The 22,968-nt window shown below is 39.1% G+C and overlaps 1 long non-coding RNA gene across 1 annotated transcript; it reads left to right on the plus strand.

The window, feature by feature from the left end:
- Nucleotides 1-1,468: 1,468 nt before the first annotated feature.
- Nucleotides 1,469-14,923, plus strand: LOC138170991 (uncharacterized). The gene is made up of 3 exons (XR_011170784.1): nt 1,469-2,576; nt 3,674-3,830; nt 6,361-14,923. It is a non-coding gene; the product is annotated as an uncharacterized lncRNA (long non-coding RNA).
- The last annotated feature ends 8,045 nt before the right edge of the window (nt 14,924-22,968 follow it).

Raw genomic sequence — 22,968 nt, forward strand, 5'->3', positions numbered from 1 at the left:
TATCTTAGGCTAGTCACTTAACCCCAATTGCCTCCTCCCTCTAAAAAAAAAAAAAAGAATGATCAATATGACAGTGTTTGTTATGGTAATACTAGCATTATGGCAATGATTTTGGTCCTGTGACCGTGATGATGGTAGTGATGAATGACAGAATTACTTAGAAAAAAGCATTTATTTGGTTAATATGTGCCAATCCCTAGTCCAGGAATAATTATAATGGTAATAGTAATGACAATAAGCAGCATTTATATAGTGCACTTTACAAATAGCATCTCGTTTTATTCTCACAACAGCCTTGGGAAGTAAGTGCTATTATTATCCCCATTTTACAGATGAGGAAAATGAAACAGAAGTTTTAATGCCTTGCCCAGGGTCACATAGCTAGTAAGTGTCTGAAATTGGATTTGAACTCCTGTCTTCCTGACTCCAGGTCCAGTGCTCTATCCACTTGGCCATCTAGCTGCCTAGATCTTGCCCTCAAGGAATTTACATATTAATAGGAGGGGACATATGTATGTGTATATACTATATACTATATATGCATATAAATACATATTACATATATACATATATATTACATATATACATATATGCATATATATTATATGGTGGATATGGAGACAGTGTGTGATGTTATGGTTTAGAAAATCACATGGCTAGGGGTGGCTAGGTAGCATAGTGAATACAGCACTGGCCCTGGAGTCAGGAGGACCTGAGTTCAAATCCGACCCCAGACATTTAACACAAAACTAGCCATGTGACCTTGGGCAAGTCACTAAACCCCAATTGTCCTACCTTACTCCCTCCAAAAAAAAAAAGAAAATCACATAGATGATGAATGTAGCCATAGGGAAGTAGACTGATAAATCCTTTTGAGGAGTAGTAATGGCAGTATTGATTTAATCAGCTCTGGAAAAGGTAGGGAAGAAGCATTACAGGCATGGAAGGCAAGAAGGCTGGTGAGAAGATGCCTGGAGAGCAGGGAGTAAAGTGAATCATGGCTGAAACCTGCCCGAAGTAGTGAGCCAGCTGATGTGAAAGTGATGATGAAGACAATCTGACAGTGTTGGTGGTGGAGAGTCACCAGTTCTCATTGTAGAGCTGTCCAAAAAAATGATAGTGGTGGGAGTGATGATGCTAGGGAATGAATGGATACATGAAAAATCATTTAGTAAGCATAATTACTGTGTGAGAAAGACAAATACAGTAGCAAGGATAGTTGCTGTCCTCCAGAAACTTACATTCTAATAGAGGGAAGCAGTGCATATAGGGAAGGGGTATTTTGGTTTGGAAAATTAAAGGGATGGTGAGTGTGCTATAGGGAGTAGATTTACAAATCCTTTTCAGGAATGGTAATGCAAGTATTGATTTGATTATGACTCCAGAACTGAATAATGTAGGGAAGGGAATGAGTGGCAAAAGAAACTGTCAAAAGGTAATAAGTGAAGAATGACTGGGGCCTTCCTGAAATGGATGGCCAGGTGATATGAGGGTGCTGCTGGTGGCAATATGGCAGTGCTGGTTACTTGAAACTGATTATAGTGGGGATGTGCCAGTAATTGTGGTGTTATTATACTACTTTGGTGTTGATATGAAAGTGATGGTGGTTGTGATAGAACACTGATTTTGTTAGGAATGTGGCAGTGTTAGTGTGTGTGTGTGTGTGTGTGTGTGTGTGTGTGTGTGGTTGTGTGTATTATGTGTGATGGTAATGGTGATGGGGATCAGCACACTTAGCACAACACCTGGCACATAGTAAGCATTTAATATATACTTTTTAAAAAAAATTTTGGAGGGGGGAAGGCAAGGCAATTGGGGTTAAAGGATTTGCCTAAGGTCACACAGCTAGTGTGTCAAGTGTCTGAGGTTGGATTTGAACTCAGGTCCTCCTGATTCCAAGGCTGGTGCTCTATCCACTGCAGCACTACCTAGCTACCCCATAATATATACTTGATGATGATGATGGGACATGACAGTGACAGTGGTGGTTAGAATGTGATGGCAATGGAAGCAATGTGATAACCCAATAGTAAAGGACTCAGTGATATAGTATGTTATAGCAAATGCTCTAGGGTCCCTTGTTACTACCCATACCATATGACAGCAACAGGGGAGTGGGTTGCTTCATCAGTTAAAAGAAGAGACAGTTTCCAGCTGACACTTTCTTCCTTCATTCTGCCAACTAGCATTTTGTAACTCAAAGACTTCATTAAGGTATGAGAAATGTCTGGCTCTTTTCCATCTCATCATTATGATGATTTTGCTCATATGGCAGCTACTGCAGGGAGATTCAACTAGCATAACTTTTGTTTAGTCCCAGGATTCTTTCTTTGTGTGTATTTTTGTGTGTGTGCTTCCTGATCTTATTAGCTATCCCAAGATGGATATGTTCAAGCTCAGAGGTGACCTTGTGAATTCTAAAGGTTTGAAGGCTCTGGGTCCAGTGAGTAGAGGTGGCTAGCAGGAGGGGGAGTTTTCCTCACCAGAGAGGATGGCCAACAACCAGAGAATTGCCCAAGCCTGCCCTTTTACCAGAGGACATCTCCTGGGAGCTCTTTGGACAATGCAATAGTAAGGTAAGATGTAAAATGCCTAATCAGTAATTACATAAACTGGTTTGTTTTCTGATGAAGTTTAAGTATCAGATTCATAGCAAATTTTAATATTAATTACACTGAGTTGAGTTTATTAAATCCTTTTAAGTTTGTTTTTGCTAAATCTGCATTTGTGAGCATTCTAATTGTTTTTTTTATCATCATCATCATCATCATTGATATCAATATTGTAGCAAAAAAAAAAATTGAAAGACTTAAGAAGCATCTACCTAAAACCACAAGCAAGCATTATCTGTAATGGGGATAAGCTAGAAACCTTCCCAGTAAGATTGGGGGTGAAACAAGGATGTCCATTATCACCAATATTTTTCAATATGGTACTAGGAATGCTAGCAATAAGAGAAGAAAAAGAAATCGAAGGAATTAGAATAGTAAAACTATGGGAAAACAAAATATTTAAAATCAGAAAAAAACATACATACAAAAATGAGAAAAAAACCCAAGATACATCAATAAAAACTTATTTAAAAGGGGTGGCTAGGTGGTGCAGTGAGTAGAGCACCAGCCCTGGAGTCAGGAGGACCTGAGTTCAAATCCGGCCTCAGACACAACACAAAAACTAGCCATGTGACCTTGGGCAAATTACCTAACCCCAATTGCCCTCCAAAAAGCAAAAAAAAAAAAAACTTATCAAAAAATAAATCTACCAAGCACAGCATCCTATTCACAGTGCCATGATGCTGGGGAGAAACATTTTACATGATAATTATAGTAACATAAATCAAAACAATGTTGAAAGACATCAGAAGTCTGATCAATGCAATGACCAAATATAGCCTCAAAATACTTATGGCAAAGTATGTCTTCCACCTCTTTGGAGAGAGGTGGTAACTCTGAAGTGGGATATACATTGTCAGATATGAATACTATGATAGTTTTTTTTCTTTGAATAAACATTGAAGGAAAAAAGTGTGTAAGATAGAACAGTTGGGAATCAAGTCAGTTGAAAGAGAGCAAAGGGGAAAAAGGTATCAGAAACAATGGTCTCTCTTTCCTTCTCATTTGTCTTTTTAAAAAGTTACTACTGTCCTTGTTTTCATCTTCATTTCCAACTGTAGCTCTCCTGGTCCCCACCCAGGACATCATCCATTGCAGTGCAGGAAGAAGAAAAGTAAAATAGAAGCAATTCATCAAGAGTCAAAGCATCATCTGAGACTGACATTATAGGCAACAATCATACAAACAGCTTTAAAATTCTAAAATAAAGTGAACAAGGTAAGCTTTCCCATATCTCAACTGGGGCCAAATATCATCATTATCATTATGTACCTTTCTGTTTCCTTTGGTTGTTCTTTCTGTTTAAATTGTTGTAGTCATCAAGTACATTGTTTTCTGGTCCTGCCAACTTAATCCTGCATTAGTTTATCTAATTCTTTGCATGCTTTGTGTAATCTTCACATTTGTCATTACAGATAATAATATTGCATTAAATTCACGTTCAACAATTTGTTTAGCCATTCCCTAGTCAGTAAGCACATGTAGGGTTTCCGGGTCTTTGGAAACACAAAAAAGGTTATTATTAGTATTTTGGTATATCTGGTATATCTTTATTTCTATCCTTGACCTCCTTGGAATATATGCGTAGCAATTATACTTTTGATTCTAAGATTATGGTCATATTGATCACTTTCACTTAATTCCAAATTGTTCTTTGAATTATTGGTGCAATTGACAATCCCACTAACATTGAGTCACTACATCTGTCTTCTTAACATCTGTCTTCTCAAAGTCCCTCCAACACTGAGTATTTCCATCATTTGGAAATTTACTTGGTTTCTTTTAGTTAATTTATTTATTTTTAGTTTTCAACATTCACTTCTTTAAGTTTTGAATTTTCTCCCCCTCACTCCCATCCTCCTTCCCCAAGATGGCATGCAATATGATATAGGCTTTTCATGTACATTCTTATAAAACATTCCTATTTTCACATTAGTCATGTTGTATAGAAAAATTATAATGAATGATAAAGAAAACAAAACAAAAAAGAAAATAGTCTGCTTTGCTCTGCATTCAGACTCCATAGTTCTTTCTCTGGATGTGGATGGCATTTTCCATCATGAGTCCTTTGGAATTTTTTAGGTCCTTGCATTGCTGAGAAGGGCTAAGTCTGTAAAATCAGTCATTATACGCTGTGGCTATTACTGTATACAATGTTCTCCTGGTTCTGCTCACTTCACTCAGTATCAGTTCATAGTCTTTCCAGGTTTTTCTGAAGTGTGCCTGTTCATGATTTCTTATAGCACAATATTATTCCATTACATTCATATACCACAATTTGTTCAGCCATTCCCCAATTGATGGGCATCCCCGCAATTTCCAGTTCTTGGCCACCACAAAAAGAACTTCTATAAATATTTTTGTACATGTGGGTCCTTTCCCCATTTTAATGATCTCTTTGGGATACCACCCTAGAAGCGGTATTGCTGGATCAAAAGGTATGTACATTTTTATAGTCCTTTGGGTGTAGTTCTAAATTGCTCTCCAGAATGGTTGGATCCACTCACAGCTCCACTAACAATGCATTAGTGTTCCAACTTTCCCACATCTTCTCCAACATTTATCATTTTCCTATTTTGTCATGTTAGCCAATATAATAGGTGTGAGGTAGTGCCTCAGAGTTGTTTTGATTTGCATCTCTCTAATCAATAGTGATTTAGAGCATTTCTTCATATGACTAGAGTTAGCTTCAATTTCTTCTTCTGAAAACTGACAATTTCCTTGTTGCCTTAAATGCACTCTTTTTTAAAATTAAAATTCAATTCTATTTTCAGTTTCAAATTCTCTCCCTCTTTCCTCCACCTCCCACATCCATCAAAAAGACAAGAAAAACAAAACCCATTACAAATATGTATAGTCATGCAAAACAAATCATCACATTAGTCATGTGTAAGTAAGAAAAGAAAATAAGAGAAAGTAAAAGGGAAGAGAAAAGCAAATATGCTTCAACCTGCATTCTTAGTTCAATTCCCTATCTGGAGGTAGATAGTATGTTTCATCATGAGTCCTTTGGAATTGTGGTGGATTATTGCATTGATCAGAATTACTGTCTTTCAAAGTTGATTATCTTTTCAATTTTGTTATTGTATAAATTGTTCTCCTGGTTCTGTTCACTTTACTTTGTATCAGTTCATATAAGTCTTCTCATATTTTTTTCTGAAACCATCCCTTTCATTGTTTCTTACAATACAATAGTCTTCCATCACATTCATATACCATAAATTGTTCAATCATTTCTCAGTTGATGGACACCCCCCCACCCCGCAGTTTCCAATTTGCCATCATGAAAAGAGCTGCTATGAGTATTTTTGTACATATGGGGACTTTTCCTTGTTATTTGATGCCTTTGGGCTACAGACCCAGTTGTGGTATCATTAGGTCAAAGAGTATGTACAGTTTAATAGCTTTTTGGACATAATTCTAAATTGGTTGGGTCAGTTCACAGTTCCACCAACAGTATATGAATGTGCCTGTTTCCCCATAGCCTCTCCACCAATGGTCATTTTCCCATTTTTATCAAACCTGACAATCTGATGGGTGTGAGGCAGAACCTCAAAGATTTTACATCCATCCTTTAGAGGAATTATTTAAAAACAAGGATAGTGACCCAAATCAATCTGTATTTATATTTTATTGGCCTTGCCTCAAGGCACCATCTATATCTCTTGGTAGTACTATGTAATCTTAGAGAAGAAGTCATGATAAAATGGCATCATGTTGCTAATCATTTTTAACGATTCTGACTTAGACATTCATCCTGATGCTGATATGATGGGAATATATAGGAAGTAAACCAGCAGTGAAGGAAGAATCATGGAGGACAAGAGAAAATGACACCATGTTAAGAAATATCCACTGTGCTGCAGCTTCTAAGAGGGTCAATCAAAAGGAACCTGCCAAGGTCAGGTAACAAGAGTGTGTTTCTATTGGAGATGGAGAAGTGGTTTCAGGGCAAGGCAAAAGTAGGGAAGAGGTGGTTATGGGTTAGGCATATTTTCCTATGGTCCAGGACAACTAGAGGAAATGGAATGCTTTCCCCCTTCCATTGTTAACAAGCTACATAGATCTCTGTTGCAGGTTTTATCTTGTTCTTCCACAAATAACAGACTGGTCATCCCCAAAGCTGGGGCACATAGCATTTCCTGTGACTTCCTTGAATTACCAGGGTTTTAGTGACATTCAGAATTCAACTTGGTACTCTGCTTTCATCTTTAGAAAAGGAAAAGAAAAGATGGAATTCCATTTAGCAGATATTAATCAAGTATGAAAAATGTGGTTTTTTGGGTACATTACCTTCAGTTTGAAGTTGCATCATTTTCATTTCCTGGGGGCCACTAGTGAGCCACCTGCTGTAAGGAGGAAAAATAGCAGAGTTACACAAATCAGTTCAGCTGAGTATGCAACATTCCGGACAGTTTCTCGCTTTTCAGATCAGGGGAAGCAGATGCATTTTTTTCATCTCTTTTTTGATCCTAAACTTGGAGTCATAATCACATTACTTTCAGCAAGCTGTTATTATTTTTTCCATTTAAATTTTTGTCATCATTATGCTTATTGTTTACCTTGTCTTGTTTCCTTGACTCTGATTTATCTCATTTAAGTATTTCATGCTTTTTTGTATTCATCATGTTCTGTTTCTTACAGCGGTAATATACAATTACATTCATGTACCACAATCTGTTTAGCCATTCCCCAATCAATTTGTTTCCATTTCTTGTCTGCCTCAAAGAGTGTTGCTGTAAATATTTTAATGGATATAGGACCTTTCTTTCTGTCTTTGATCTCCTTGCAGTATATGTCTAGCAGTGGGCTCTCTAATCAAAGAATAGGGGCATTTTACTTACTTTCATCACTTGATTCCAAATTATTTTCCAGAATGACTGGACCAATTCACAACTTCTTGGGTAAACCATGATAAAATTTCGTCATTGTTACTCAGTGGGTCATCATTTTTTAGTCATTCTTCCTGATCCAGGTAAAGCAGAAATTTGTAGCAAATGATTTAAAGTCATTAAGGTAAGTTCAATGAGGTAAGGAAAGGTGGTGGGGACCTAAAGTTGTTGACAAGCTATCAAATACCTAAAGAGCTCCAGGTCTAGGAGGATAGTTCATTTCTTATTGTGAAATCTTATTTTTTATTTAATTAACGAACTTTTCTCTCTCTCCCATTCACCCTGCCAATGATTAAAAAAAAAAGCAAAACCTTAACAACAAATATGGGTAGTAAAGCAAAACAAATTCCCCCAATGGTCATGTCCAAAAAAATGTATGTCTCATTCTGCATATTTTTTTCCATTACTTCTGCGTCAGGAGGTGAGTATTAGTCTTCCCCATTGGTTCTCTTCAATCATGGTTAAGTGTTGTGTTTAATAATTCTTAAGTTTTTCTAAGTTGCTAATTTTTCCAATCTTGTTATAATAGAAATTATTCTCCTAGTTCCGCTTACTTCACTCTGCATCAAGCTATGTGAATCTTCCCGGGTTTCTCTGAAAAATTAATTTAATTATTTTAAAAATACAATTGAATTACACTACATTCATATACCATATGTGTTCCACCATTTCCCAGTTGATGAGGCCTACTTAATTTTCAGTTTTTTGTCATCAAAAAAGAGCTACTAAATATTTTTGAACATGTGGGTTCTTTTCCTCTTTCTTTGATCTCTTTTATATAATAGCCATGGTAGTGATATTGATGAGTCAAAGAGAATATACAGTTTGGTAACTTTGAGTGCATAGTTTCAAATTGCTTTCCAGAAAGGCTGGATCAATTCACAGCTCTGCCAACAGTATATTAATATGCCTGTTTCCCCTAAGTTCCTGGGAGGGTGACTATTAACAGATATTCCAGGGAAATTATAAGAACTAGAGTTGACTCGAATGAAAGATGAGTGGTCCCAAGATAAAATTAGAAGAGGCTACCATTAAAGTCTTGGGTTCCCTTGCTTATTTATAGATTAATCTTCCCCAAGGAAGATGGAGATTGTGAAAGATTAGGGAATATGATCAGCCTGGAGAAGGAAACCAGTGATCTTTTCAACAGCAATGCTTCTACCTCCATCAGAATACTTCATCAGCAGTACAGAGGTGTCCATTTTTATTATCTCTACCCAGTCTTGTGCCAAAGACTTCTTTCTTAACTCAATTTATATATAATATGATTTGTTTTTAGTAGTTGGACATTCAAATAGGCTATGTTGTTAGCTGTTTTCCATCCTTCAAAGTAAATCTTCATAGTGTAATAAAATCTAGCTTGGGCTCATCTGGAATTGTGATCCAAGTGATATGAAAGGGTTGATAGCAGTGAGGTGACAAGTATTATATTGGGGATGCGACATCAGTTCTGATGGGTTGAAGACAGTGCTGATTGCAGATGTGTGACATTGTTGATAATTTGATGGTGTTGTGACTGTTTTGTGGGAGGACGTAACAATGCTGATGGTCACGTGACAGTGAAGAGTTCAATGATGATTCAGTGTGGGGATGGGGATTTGACAGTGATAAGTGTTGTGACAGTACTGAAGGTAGTGATATTATAATTTGAACTCTGATAATATGGCAAGGCTGACATTTCATGAAAGGGATATGCAAGTGTTTTAAGTAGAGCTGTTGAAACAGTGGTTAGGGTTAGTGTTGAAATGGTAATAAAAGTGCTCATAGCAGTGATGTGAAAGTGGTGATTGTAGCAATGTGACATTGGAAATGAACATGTGATAGTGGTGATATAACAATGCTTGTGGTCAGAATAGGACACTGATGATTATCAGTATCTGACAATTATGGTCATAATGAAAGTCATTATGTTGTTGTTCAGTCTTTTTTTTCAGTCATGTCTGACTCTTTGTGACCCTAATTGGGGGTTTTATTTTTATTTTTTTGCTTTTTGGAGGGCAATTGGGGTTAAGTGACTTGCTCAAGGTCACACAGCTAGTTTTTGTGTTAAGTGTCTGAGGCCACATTTGAACTCAGGAAGAGGAGTCTTCCTGACTCCAAGCTTGGCACTTCATGTACTATGGTGCCACCTAGCTCCAATGAAATAGTCATTGCTGGAGTTTAAGCTGTGCTGATGTGATAGTATTGGGTAATGTAATGACACTGCTGATTATGGTCATGTGACATTGCTGCTGTTTGTTGATGTGAGTGTAAAAGAGAGGTTGTGTAGCTATTAAAATGATGGTACTGAGGATGTGACAATGCTCACAGTGGTGATGTAAGGATGCTAAGCATTGCCATGTGACAGTGATTGCTGGTAGGTGTGTGACTATGCTGACCATAGGGATATGAAGGTGATTCGATGGTCCTAGTGGTCAGGATATGATAATAATGATATTGGAGATAGGACGTTAAAGTGGGAATATGCCAGTCAGTCAGTAAACATTTATTAAGCACCAGGCACTGTGCTAAGTGCTAGGGCTACAAAAAGAGGCAAAAAAATCCCTGCCCTTATGGGGCGGCTAGGTGGTACAGTGAATAGAGCACCTGCCCTGTGGTCAGGAGGACCTGAGTTCAAATGCAGTCTCAGACACTTAACACTTACTAGTCATGTGACCTTGGGCAAGTCACCTTCCCCCCTCCAAAAAGTAAAAAAAAAATCACAAAACTTCTAAAAAAAAAAGAATCCCTGCCCTTAAGGAGCTTGCAATCTAATGAAACATTAGGCAAACAAATATGTACACATAAGCTATATGCAGGATATATAGGAAATAAATGAGAGGCATTAGAATGAAGAAGGGTTGGGAAAGTCTTCCTGTAGAAAATAAGATTTTAGTTGGGACTTGAAGGAAGCCAGAGAAGCCATTAGCTAGAGGTGGAGGAGGGAGAGTATTCTAAGCCTGGGAGAGAACCAGAGAAATTTTCCAGAGCTGAGAGATGGGATGTCTTGTTGGTGGAACAGGAAGGATGCTAGCGTCACTGGACAGAAGAGTACAAGGCAGGGAGTAAGGCATATGAATATTGCAAGGGTAGGAGGCAGCTACGCTGTGTAGAGTTTTGAACGTCAGAAGATTTTTTATTTGATCATGGAGACATTAGGAAGCCAGTAGAGTTTATTGAATAGTAAGGTGACATGATTGGACTTGAATTTTATGAAAATTGCTTTGGTGACTGAATGGAGGAGGAAATGGAGTAGGGAAAGACTTGAGGCAGGTAGAGTCACCCATAGGCTATCAAAGTAGTGATGAGGGTCTGTACCAAAGTGATGGCAGTGTCAGAGGAGAGAAGGGGGATATTCGAGAGCTATTGCTAAGGTGGAATTGATAGGCCTTGGCTACAGATTGGATTGGTGGGGTGAGAGATGGTGAGGAGTTGAGGAAGACACCGAGTTTGTGAGCCTGAGGGATTTGGAGGGTCATATTGCCATCTACAGTAATAGGAAAGATAGGGGTAGGGAAGTATCTAGGGGAAAAGATTAGGAGTTCCATTTTGGGCATGTTGGGTTTAAAATGTCTACTGGATGTCCAGTTCAAGACATCTAATAGGCATTTGGAGATGTGAGACTGGGGGTTAGCAGAGGGGTTAGGGCTGTATAAGTAGATTTGAGAATCATTAGCAAATAGATGATAATTGAATCCATGGGAATTAGTGAGATCGCCAAGTGGTATAGAGGGAGAAGAGAAGAGGGCCCAGTACAGAACTCTGTGGCACACCTATGGTTAGAGGGTGTGGTATGATGAGGTTCCAGCAAGGGAGGCTTACACCAAATGGCCAGGTAGGTAGCAGATGAATCAGCAGCAGAGTGGGGCCCTGAAAACTTAGAGAGATGAGAGGATCTCCTCAAAGAGGAGAGAGTGATCAGTGTCAAAGGGTGTAGATATATCAAGATGAATGAGAATCAAGAGGAAGCCATTGGTTTAGGCAATTAAGAGATCATTGGTAACTCTGGTGACAGCAATTTCATTGGATTGATGAAGTAGGAAACCAGATTATAAAGAGTTAAGAAGAGAATGAGAAGAGAGAAAATGGAGGCACATATTGTAGATGACCTTTTCAAGGAGTTTAGTCACAATGGGCAGAAGAGATATAGGATGATAGTTAGCAGGGATGGAAGGGTCAAGTGAGGGGTTTGTTTTTGTGGTTGGGGAAGACATGGGCATGTGTGTAGGCAAAAGGGAATGAGCCAATGGTCAGGGAGAGATTGAAGATGAGTGATAGAGTGGGGATGAGAGAGGGGGCAATCTGTTGGAGGAGACAGGATAGAATGGAACTGCTTCAGCAAGTTAGCTTTGGTAATGAGTTAAGCCACCTCATCATGTGAGACAAGGGGTGGATGAGGAGATAGATGAGGATGAGGGGAGTGGACAGAGCACATGGAGAATGGCCTCATTTTTAAAATTTTTGGTAAAATAAGAGGCAAGATGAGAATCTGTGAGGGGGGGAGGAGGAGCCATGGGAAGTTTGAAAAGGGATGAAAAGATTTGGAAGAGCTGCTGTGGGCAATAGGAAAGTGAGTTGATGAAGAAGGTATGGTAGGTTTGCCGAGCAGCAGTAGCTGAAGTTGTCTAACATAGATTTGTAGTGGATCCAGTTTGAACGATTACATGATCTTCCCCCACCTTCATTCAATAGCATGTGTGTAGGAGCAAAGGCAGATGGTGGAGGTTATCCAAGGCTGAGGCTTGACTGGATACAATTGGTAAAATTATAAGGGGTCTAGGGACTCAAGAGGACAGTGTAGAGTTAGATTAGTTCATCAAGTGGTCAAGATGTGGAAAAGAGGAGAGAGGGTGACTTGTACAGGGGAGATGGCCTGGGACAAATTGAATGGTCAAGGGATTGGAGGTCACAGTATGTACAACATGTAGGATTTCCTAAGGGAGAGCAGAGGGAGAGGTATAAAGTCAATAGATTATGGTTGGATAAGAGGAGTTAGAATTCTTAAGTATGGTAGTGGTCCTTTTGTGGGTGATGGCAAGATCTTTGTGTATGGCTAAAGAGCAGATCATGGGAAATTAATGTGTTGAGGAACAAGTGATTAGGGTATTTGAGGGAGAGTCAATATATATGAAGTCCTCTAGTATGAGGGCAGGAATTGAGGAAAAGAGCAAAATTGTGAGTGACAGGATTTTGATTGGGTAGTAGAGTTGAATAATATGAACCTCTAAGGAAGAGATTTTACTGAGGGATGAAGGTAAGGTGGGAACCTGGAAGTGGCAGTGGGGTACAAGGAGTATTCTAACTCCCCTACCTCAACTAGGGAGCTGAATGGAATCAGTGAAGGTTCAACCAGTACTGGAAAGGGTGGCCGGGGAGACTGTATCATCAAGGAGAACTAGACTTCATTAACAACTAGAAGATGGAAGGAATGGCAGAGAAAAAGCTTTAGGATGAAGGGAAGTTTGTTGCCTATTGAATAGAATTCCAGCAGATACCATGGAATGGGTGAGTGGTCCTTGGTTAGAATTTTCAGGTGATACAGAGAAAGAAAGAGTTGATGTAGTCTTGATGTAAACTGAAGCATGCAATTTTGCAATTTCTTTATTTTTTCATGGGTTTTTAAATCTGTTTTCTTTCACATGACTAATATGGAAATATATTTTGCATGTTTTCACATGTGTATATATAGCCTATATCAAATTGCTTACCATATCAGGGAGGCAGGGAGAGAAGGGAAGGAGAGAATTTGTAATTCAAAATTTAAAAAAAAATGTTAAAAATTTTAATATATAATTGCAGAAAAATAAAATATTCATATAAAAGAAATTTCAGGTGAGTGAGTTGATGGGAATAATTAATTGTTTGGTTGGAGATGGGAAATATTTGTAGTATGATTTCCAGGGGTGTAGAATAACTGGAATTTGTAGAGTTTTGTTGGATATGAGAATGTGTTTCTTCCATAGTTCTCATTTTTCCATTTTTTTTCCTTTACTGGTGTCATTTTTTTTCAATTGTTTTTAGCTTTCTAATTTTTTAGTTCTTGCTTCAAGTCTTCCAGAAATTCTAGTTGAAGTTACGTGCGATCTCCATTTTCTTTGAGGCTCTGATTGTAGATATTTTTAAAAATGTATTTATCTACTTTTAGTTTGTAACATTCAATTCCACAAGCTTTTTAAAAATTATTTATTTTTTAGTTTTCAACATTCATTTCCACAAGATTTTGAGTTACAGATTTTCTCCCTGTCTATCCCCAACCCCCACCCCAATGTAGCAATCATACTGAACACCCATTCCTCCAATCTGTTCTCTCTTATGTCCTCCCCTATTCCCCTGCAACCCTTACTTTCTTGTAGGGCAAGATGAATTTCTATACCCCATTGCCTGTATATCTTATTTCCCGGTTGCATGTAAGAAAACAATTTTTAACATTTGTTTTTAAAACTTTGATTTCCAGATGATTTCCCTTCTTCCCTCCTCACTCACCCCCACTAGGAAGACAAGCAATTCAATATAGGTTGTACATGTATAATTATGCAAAAACATTTCCATAGTAGCTATATTGTGAAAAACTGTATTTCCCTCCATCCTGTCCCACCACCAATTTATTCTATTTTCTCTTTTGACCCTGTCCTTTTTCCAAAGTGTGTGCTTCTAACTACCCTCTCCCCGAATCTGCCCTCCTTTCTGTCATTCCCCCTCTTATCTCCTTCCCCCTACTTTCCTGCAGAGTAAAATACCCAATTGAGTGTGTATGTTATTCCCTCCTTAAACCAAAGCCAAAGAGAGTAAGATTTACTCATTCCCTTTCACCTTTCTGCTCTTCCCCTCCATTGTAACAGTTTTCTCTTGCCTCTTTTACATGAGATAATTTACCCTATTCTATCTCTCCCTTTCTCCTTCTCCCAATACATTCCTCTCTCACCTCTTACTTTTATTTTTTAGATATCATCCCTTCATATTCAACTCATCCTTTGCCCTCTATCTATGTATACATGTACAAACATGTATATATTTATATATGCACACACATATACCCTCCTATACATACACATATATGCATATATATTCCCTTCAACTATCCTCATACTGAGAAAAGTCTCATGAGTTACAATTATCATTTTTCCATGTAGGAATGTAAATAGTTCATCTTTAATAAGTTCCCTATGATTTATTTTTCCTGTTTACCTTCTCATGCTTCTCTTGCTTCTTATATTTGAAAGTCAAATTTTCTCTTCAGCTCTGGATTTTTCATCAAGAAAACTTGAAAGTCCTCTATTTCATTGAATGGTCATATTTTCCCCTGTAGCATCATACTCAGTTTTGCTGGGTCATATTCCAAGCCCTTTAATCCCTTAATGTAGAAGCTGCTAGGAAAATAAGGGGAAGAGATCCTGTCTTAGGTACCTTAGATTCTAATGGGAGAGACAAGAAGCATATATATATATATATATATATATATATATATATATATATATATATATATCATCCATAAAATACAAATAAATATATAGAAAGTATGTAAACACAAGTTAGTGTGGGAAGAGAGACATTCAGAAAAAGCTTCATGCAAAAAAAATGGTGCTTGAACTGAATCTTGCAGAAAGAGAAGGTAGAATTAAGGAGGAAGTGCATTCTAGGCATGAGAGGTAGCTAGATCAAAGACACGGAGGTAGGATCATCATGTATCATAAATAGCAAGCTTTACATTATCCATAGTTGTAAACGGCATTCTCTTCTTTTCTTCTCTAATTTATTTATGATGTGATTCTTTTTTTTAGTCTCAGAAGCTTTACCTGAAGTTTATTGTAATACATGGTATGAGATCTAAACTTGATTATTAACAGATGGATTTCCATTTTTTTCCCCGGAAGTTTTTACCCCAGTAGTTTCAGTCTGAGAGTCTATTAAATAGTATGCTTCTGTGTCAATTTGCTTCCAAACCTTGTATACCTAATCTCTTCCCCTGATTGACTTTTGTATGAATTATCTAGTGCCAAATGATGTTGATGAGTAATAATTCGTAGTACAGTTTAAGATCCAGTACTTCTGAATATAACTCCTTTCTCTTTTTTCATTAGTTCCTTTACATTCTTGAGTTTTGGTTCCTCCCGATAAAATTTGTTCTTATTTTTCTTGCTTTCTAAAGTAATCGTTTGGCAGTTTGATCGTTATAGCATGGAATAAGCAAATTTATTTAGGTAGTTTTGCCATTTTTATTGTATTAGCATCACCCAATCAAGAGCGATTAATATCTCTCCACTTATTTAAGTATGCCTTTATTTCTCTAAAGATTAATTTGTAGTTGTATTTTTTTAGTTCTTATGTGTGTCTTAGTAGGTGGTCTAAATATTTTATATGTGCCATTTTTGAGTGAATATTCTCTTTATATGTCTTTTTTATTTTTTTGGATATTATATAGAAAAGCTAAAGATTTGTGTGAATTTAGATGCTGCTACAGTGTTGAAGCTATTTATGGTTTCAGTTATCGTTTTAGTTAACTCTCTAGAGTTCTCCCTGTATAAGTGTTACCATCTGCTAAAAGTGATAATTTTGTTTCTTTTTTTGCCAATGTTTATTTCCTCAATTTCTTTTTCTTGGTTATCATTTTCATTTTTAGCACTGTGTCAAATAATCACAGTTGTAATAATGTACATCTTTGTTTCATTCTTGAATTATTTAAATTATTTAAAGACTTCAAATTTGTCTCCATTACATGGAATACTGGCATCTTTGTTCAAATAAATACTAGTTACATAGTAAGGAAAAATCCATTTGTTCTTATTTCTTTTGGTGTTGTTGTTTTAAATAAAAATGACTTTTTCATTTCATCAACAGTTTTCTGCATCTATTGATATAATCATCTGATTTTGAGTATCTTTGTTATTAATTGTGTCTATTATGTTTGTAGTGATTATAATATTGAACCAGCTTGCAATGCTGGTGTAAATCCTCCCTGTTCATGCTAGAAAACATTTTATATGTGTTGCTGTAACTTATTTGCTAGTATTTTATTTTTAAAATTTGCTTGAATGTTCATAAGATATTTTGGGCTATAGTTTTAGAATCAATGGGATGATGGGATAGGACGGGGTGGGGGACCTTTTCATGTTGGAAGGTCACATTAATATTCAGCTGTAATCCAATAAGCCTGCCTTCAAGAAAATTCAATTAGATATGTTTTAAAATGTACATTATTTTGTAAAAATCTAACTACTATGTGCTTAATTTTAAAAAATGAAAACCATTTGCTCATTTTAAAGTTACCTAACCTTTTAATGACTTTGTTGTGTCTGCTTTTTGTTGGAAAACATTGGAATATTTGGTTGCAACATGGAGGTCCCCATTTTCAGTTGATTCCCTAGATGGGTATCAGTCCTTTGTGACCTTGAGGGCATCTTGATTTGGGTCAGGTAGGAGAATGTAGATTCACAGCAATAAGTGTTTGAAAAGCAAGAAAGCTTTTTTCAGGCATGTTGCCAAAGACGTGGGGATTCTATTACATTTTTTCCATGTTTCAATTGGATCTTTCTTAGCATCAAACAATGACTTTAAAATGTCATCTACTGAAAGCTCAATCAATTCCGTCTGTAGTTCTTTAGGTGCCTTTGATGATAACAACTAGATGAGGCTGAAATGCTAATTTGAGTGTGATGTCATGATTCTCAAAGTCAGTGTTGTATTCCCCAATTAATAGGTCTATAACAGCTGTGTATTCTTCAAATGATTTGTATATATCATCCTACTCATCAATGACCTTTGCTAACTGGCAAAAATGTTTATCTGAAATTTCCTTCCGAAGAAGTGTTTTGAAAAAAGATAACTTTTTTTGAAATGCTTAGATTTTTTTTTTTGCCACGTATCATATATAGACTTAGTTTTTACCTTGCAAATAACATTCAAGTCGTTTTGATTTGACATGATTATCACACAGAAATAGAGCATTCCTCTAGAAATCTTTCAAAAATTCACATTGTTGATCCTGTTCTTCACAAAATTTAACTATCTGTTCTTGCAAAGATAAAATTTTGACTGACACCTATCCCTGTGATAGCCAATGCACTTTAGAATGATATGGTAAATCCACACAGAATATCTCATCATTCAACTTTAGCATGTTATGAAACCGGTGATGCTGTGTTGCATTTGCACAAATATAGTTAACAATACTTATAACTTGCTGCAAAGTGTCACTTAAAATAGTAGCTTTATCACAGAGATTTTTCTGATGCAAGATATAATGAAGAGAAATGAGAGCATCTGGATTTGTTAATACTTTTTTTTATTTCTGGAATAAACCCTTCATGTTTTCCTGTTGTGGAAGGTGTACCATCTGTACGTACACTCACTAAATTTACCAAATTCAGTCCAACTTCACAACATTTATCTTGAAAGTCATTGAAGACATCTATTCCCTGTATTCTGTTTGCAAGAGTGTCCAAAGGGAGTGACTCTTTGTAGCAAAGAAAATCTTCTGTTATGACCTGAATGAAATATAAAACCTGCACCAAATCAGTAGTATCAGCTGATTCATCCAAAGTGACTAAATAATATATATTTTCCTTTTGTTCTGTTAAGTTGAAGGCTATCAGTTATGGTAGCTGCTTATCAGTTATGGTTCTTGAAAGAGGTAGTTGTTTGTACTTTGAAATGTTATTGGGGTCTAAGCATCCTACAATTTAAATAGTTCATTCTTTCACAATTTCTACATCACTGAATGGCTTCCCTTTTCCCCAGGTATATAAGCTATTTTATAAGTTGCTTCAGTGGCATTATTTCCAGATCTTAGTGCTGCTTGAAGGAATTGTTTTTGCATTTGCTTTTCGTCTTTTAATTTTTGTAATACAACCTTTCATGCCTCTCCCTCTAATTTTAAATATTTGTGGTCCTTATGAGTGTTATAGAGGTGTGAATGGCACAGATCTCTCTTCCATGTGCAGTCTGGAGGTCAGACAGAAGATGGAACTCATGTTGCAAATTCATTGACGCCAGGTAGGAGATAGACAGGGCATGGTGAAAGACATCCTTCACACTTCCTCTCACTTCCATTAAAGGCTAGAGATGAGGCAGTAGACTTATGGAGAGCAGGCAGGAGAGGTAGGGGATGAAATACAGTGCCTTTATGTTCTCTTCCCTTCTCTCCTTCATCTTCTATCCAGTTAGGTAAGATCTGACTGGAAACTTTTGGGGGAACATTGGAAGGTGCCTGTCTCTCCTCTTACATACAGAGGCTTGAAACCAGAAGGGGCACAATGGAAAGTGCTGGCTTCTCCTTTTGCCTTCCCAGGATAGAGAACAGATATGAGACAAAAGAGATAAAATAGAAGGTATCCACTTCTCCTATTATCTCCTCTTCTATTCCCCCCAGAGACTGGAGATGAAGCAAAGGTCAAAATCTAGGACACAGTAAAAGGTGCCTGCTTCTCCTCTAGAATTCAGAGGCTGAATATTAGGGAGGAGACCTTTGAGCATGATGAAAGGCACCTGCCTCTCCTCTTCTCTTCTCTTCCCTTTGGAGGCTGGAGATCTGGAAGGAGAGATGGGCAGGGCACAATGGAAAGGGCCCACCCTTCCTCTTCAATGCAGAAGCTAGAGACCAGGCAGGACAATCATTGAGATCAGGAAGATGAACAGGTCTTGATGTAAGGCACCACACTCTCCTTTTTCCACTCCCATCAGAATTTGATAGAAGACACCCACCTTTTCTCTTCGATCCAGAGGCTTGAGATGAAGTATGAGGCTCATGGAGACAAGTAAGGAGAGGCACAGGGCATGATGGAAGATTCCCACCTCTCATCTTCCCACTCCCACTGGAGACTGGAGACCAGGCAGTATCCTCATGGAAATCATGGACAAAACCCAGGGAGCATTATGGAACAAGCCTGCCTCTGCTCTTTCCTTCTCTCTTTTTCCCTTTGGAAGCTGGAGATCAGGAAGAAGACAGATATGGCACAATAGTACATGCCCAACTCTCCTCTTTGATCCAGAGGCTAGAGACTAAGTATGAGACTCATGGAGATCAGGAAGAAGAGGCATGGGACATGATGGAGGATTTCCACCTCCCCTCTTTCCAACTCCTCTGGAGACTGGGCTGGAGACTCATGGAATTCAAGGAAGAAGCCCATGGAGCATGATGAAAGGTACCTACCTCTTCTCTTTTCTTCTATTCTCTTCCCTTTGGAGGCTGGATATCAAGTACAAGATATGTGGGGTATAATTGGAGGGTACCCATCTTTCCTCTTCTCACTCACAGTAGATGCTGGAGACCAGACAGGAGACTAATAGCGATCAGAAAGGATACATGCAAAGAACAATGGAAGGTGTCCACCTCTCCTCTTGAATCCAGAGGCTGGAGACCAGACAACAGATTCATAGGATCAGACAGGATAAATGTGAAGGACAATGGGGCCTCTGGTTTTCCTTTCTCCTCTTCTCCTCTCCTCTTCCCTGCAGAGGCTGAAAAGCAGGAAGGAGACTCATGGACATCAGGAAGGAGAGTGGAAGTTCCCATGTCTCCTCTTCAATCCAGAGGGTAGAGTCCAGACAGGAGATTCATGTAGATAAAGATGTAAATGCATTGGGCATGATGGGAGGCACCTGCTTCTTCTCTTTTCACTCACAAGAGGCAGAGACCAAGTAAAATACATGAAGATCAAGCAGGAGACTCATGGAAACATGAGGAATGGAACATGATGGAAGATTTCCACCTCCCCTCTTTCCAGTCCCACTGGAGACTAGGCTGGAGGCTTATGGAATTCAGGGAAGAGACCCATGGAGCATGATGAAAGGCACCTGCTTCTCCTCTTTCCTTTTCTCCTCTTCCCTTTGGAGGCTAGAGATCAGGCAAAAGACAGACATAACCCAATGGAACATGCCCACCTCTCCTTTTTGATCTAGAAGCTGTGGAAATCAGGAAGGAGAGGCATGGGGCATGATGAAAATACCCACCTCCCCTCTTCCTACTCCCACTGGAGGCTGGACACCAGTCAGGAGACTCATGGAAATCAGGAAGGAGATACGTGGAGCATAATGAAAGGTGCCTGCCTTTCCTCTCTCATTCTTTCCTCTTCCATTTGGAGGCTGGAGATCAGGCAGGAGTCAGGCAGGGCACAATGGAAAGTACCCACCACTCCTCGTCAATATGGAGGCTGGAGACTAGGCAAGAGACCTGTGGAAATCAGGAGAGAGGAAAATGGGGCATGATGGAAGACACTTCACTCTCCTTTGCCCATTTCCAGCAGAGGATGGAGACAAGGCAGTAGACTTACAGAGATCGAGGAGGAGATGTATAGGAAACATTGGTATGATGCTTATATTTCCTCTTCCCATTCCCAGCGGATGTTGGAGACTGGACAGGAGGCTAATAGCTATTGGGAAGGATATATGCAAAGAGTAACAAAAGGTTCTCTCCTCTCCTTTTGGATCCAGAGACTGGAGACCAGACAGGAGATTCATAGATGTCAGAAAGAATAAATGTGGAGCATGATGAGGCCTCAGCTTCTCTTCTCTCTCCCCCTCCTCTACTCTTCCCTGCAGAATCTGAAAACTAGGCAAAAGACTCATGGACATCAGGAAGGAGAGGAATGGACATGATGGAAAATGTCCACCTCCCCTCTTCCTACTGCCACTGGAGGCTGGACACCAGGCAGGAGACTCATAGAAATCAGGGGGGGAGTCCAATGGAGCACGATGGAAGGCACCTGCCTCTCCTCTTTCCTCCTCTCATCTTTTCTTTGGACCCTGGAGATCAGGCAGAAGACAGACATGGCACAATGGAACACACCCACCTCTCCTTTTTGATCTAGAGGCTGGAGACCAAGTAGGAGGCTTGTGGAAATAAGGAAGGAATTTCGTGGGGCACTATGAAAGGCATACACTTCTCTTCTCACTCTTACCAGAAGTGGGAAACCAGGCAGAAGACTCATGGAAATCAGGCAGGAGACCGATGGAGTGTGCTGGAAGCTACCTGCCTCTCCTCTTTCCTCCTCTTGTCTTCCCTTTGGAAATTGGAGATCAGGTGGAAGGCAGGCAAAGAAAATAGAAAGTAGCTACCTCTCCTCTTTAATCCAGATCCTGGAGACTTGGCAGGAGATTTGTGGAGATGAGCATGGCAAAGCACAGGGCATGATAGACTACACTCATCTTTTCTGTTTCCACTCCCATTGGCAACTGGAGACCCAGCATGAGACCAGGAAGGGAACTTGTAGAAACCAGGCAGAAGATACACAAGAATGATGAAACATGCCTTCCTCTTCTCTCCTCTTCCCTGCTGAGGATGGAGATCAAGAAGGAGACAGATGGGGCACATCAGAAAGCACCTGACTCTCCTCTTCCCACTCCCACTGGAGGCTAGAGTCCAAGCAGTAAGCTTATGGAGATCACACAGGACATTCACAGGAAACAGTATAAGTTGCCTATCTTTCCTCTTCTCACTCCCAGGGGATGCTGGAAACCTACAGGAGACTAATAGCGATCAGAAAGCATACATACAAGAAACAATGGAAGGTGCCCACTTTTTCTCTTGGATCCAGAGACTGGAGACCAGATGGGAGATTGATAGAGGTCATATGGGATAAATGTGAAACATGATGAGGCCTCTGCTTCTACTCTCTCTTCCCTTCTTCCTTCCTGAGGCTGAAAACTATGTATGTCACTCATGGAGATAAGAAATGAGAAGAACGGGCACAATGAAAAATGCCCACCTCCCCTCTTCCAATTTTCATTGGAGGCTGGAGACCAGGCAGAAGCTTCATGGAGATGAACTAGGAGACTCATGGAAATCGAGAAAGAAACCCTTGAAACATGATGGAAAGTACCTGTCTCTCCTCTTTCCTTTGGTGGTTGGAGATCAAGCAGAAGACAAGTATGGAAAATGGAAGGTACCCACCTCTCCTCTTCAATACAGAGGCTGCATACCAACTATGAGACTCATGGAAATCAGGAAAGAAATGCACAGGGCATTATGAAAGTCACCCACTTCTCTTTCCACTCTGACCAGAGGTTGGGAAACCAGGCAGAAGACACATGGAAAACAGAAAGGAGGCCCATGGAGCATGATGGAAGGTGCCTGCCTTTTTCTTTTCCTTCTTTCCTTTTCCCTTTGGATGCCTGAATTCAGACAGGAGACAAAGTACAATGGAAAGTGCTCAGCTCTCCTTGTTGATCTAGAGGCTGGAGACCATTCAAGAGGCCGAAGATATCAAGCAAATGCACCGGGCATGATGAAAGGAACCCAACTCTCCTCTTCCAATTCCACCCCCCCACCCAGAGTCTAGAGACCAGGTGGAAGACTCATGGACACCAGGCAGGAGACTCATGGAGACCAGGCAGGAGACCCATGGAGCATGATGGAAGGTACCCACCTCTGCCCTTTCCTTCTCTCTTCTTCCCTTTGGAGGATGAAAATCAGGCAGGAGACAGGCATGACACCATGGAAGGCACCCACCTCTCCTCTTCCCATTTCCCCCAGAGGCTAGAGACCAGGTGGA

The sequence above is a fragment of the Petaurus breviceps genome, unplaced genomic scaffold (genome assembly GCF_028583685.1).
Source record: "Petaurus breviceps papuanus isolate PSGF00001 unplaced genomic scaffold, PetGlider_PUasm1.0 400, whole genome shotgun sequence".
Lineage (NCBI taxonomy): Eukaryota > Metazoa > Chordata > Mammalia > Diprotodontia > Petauridae > Petaurus > Petaurus breviceps.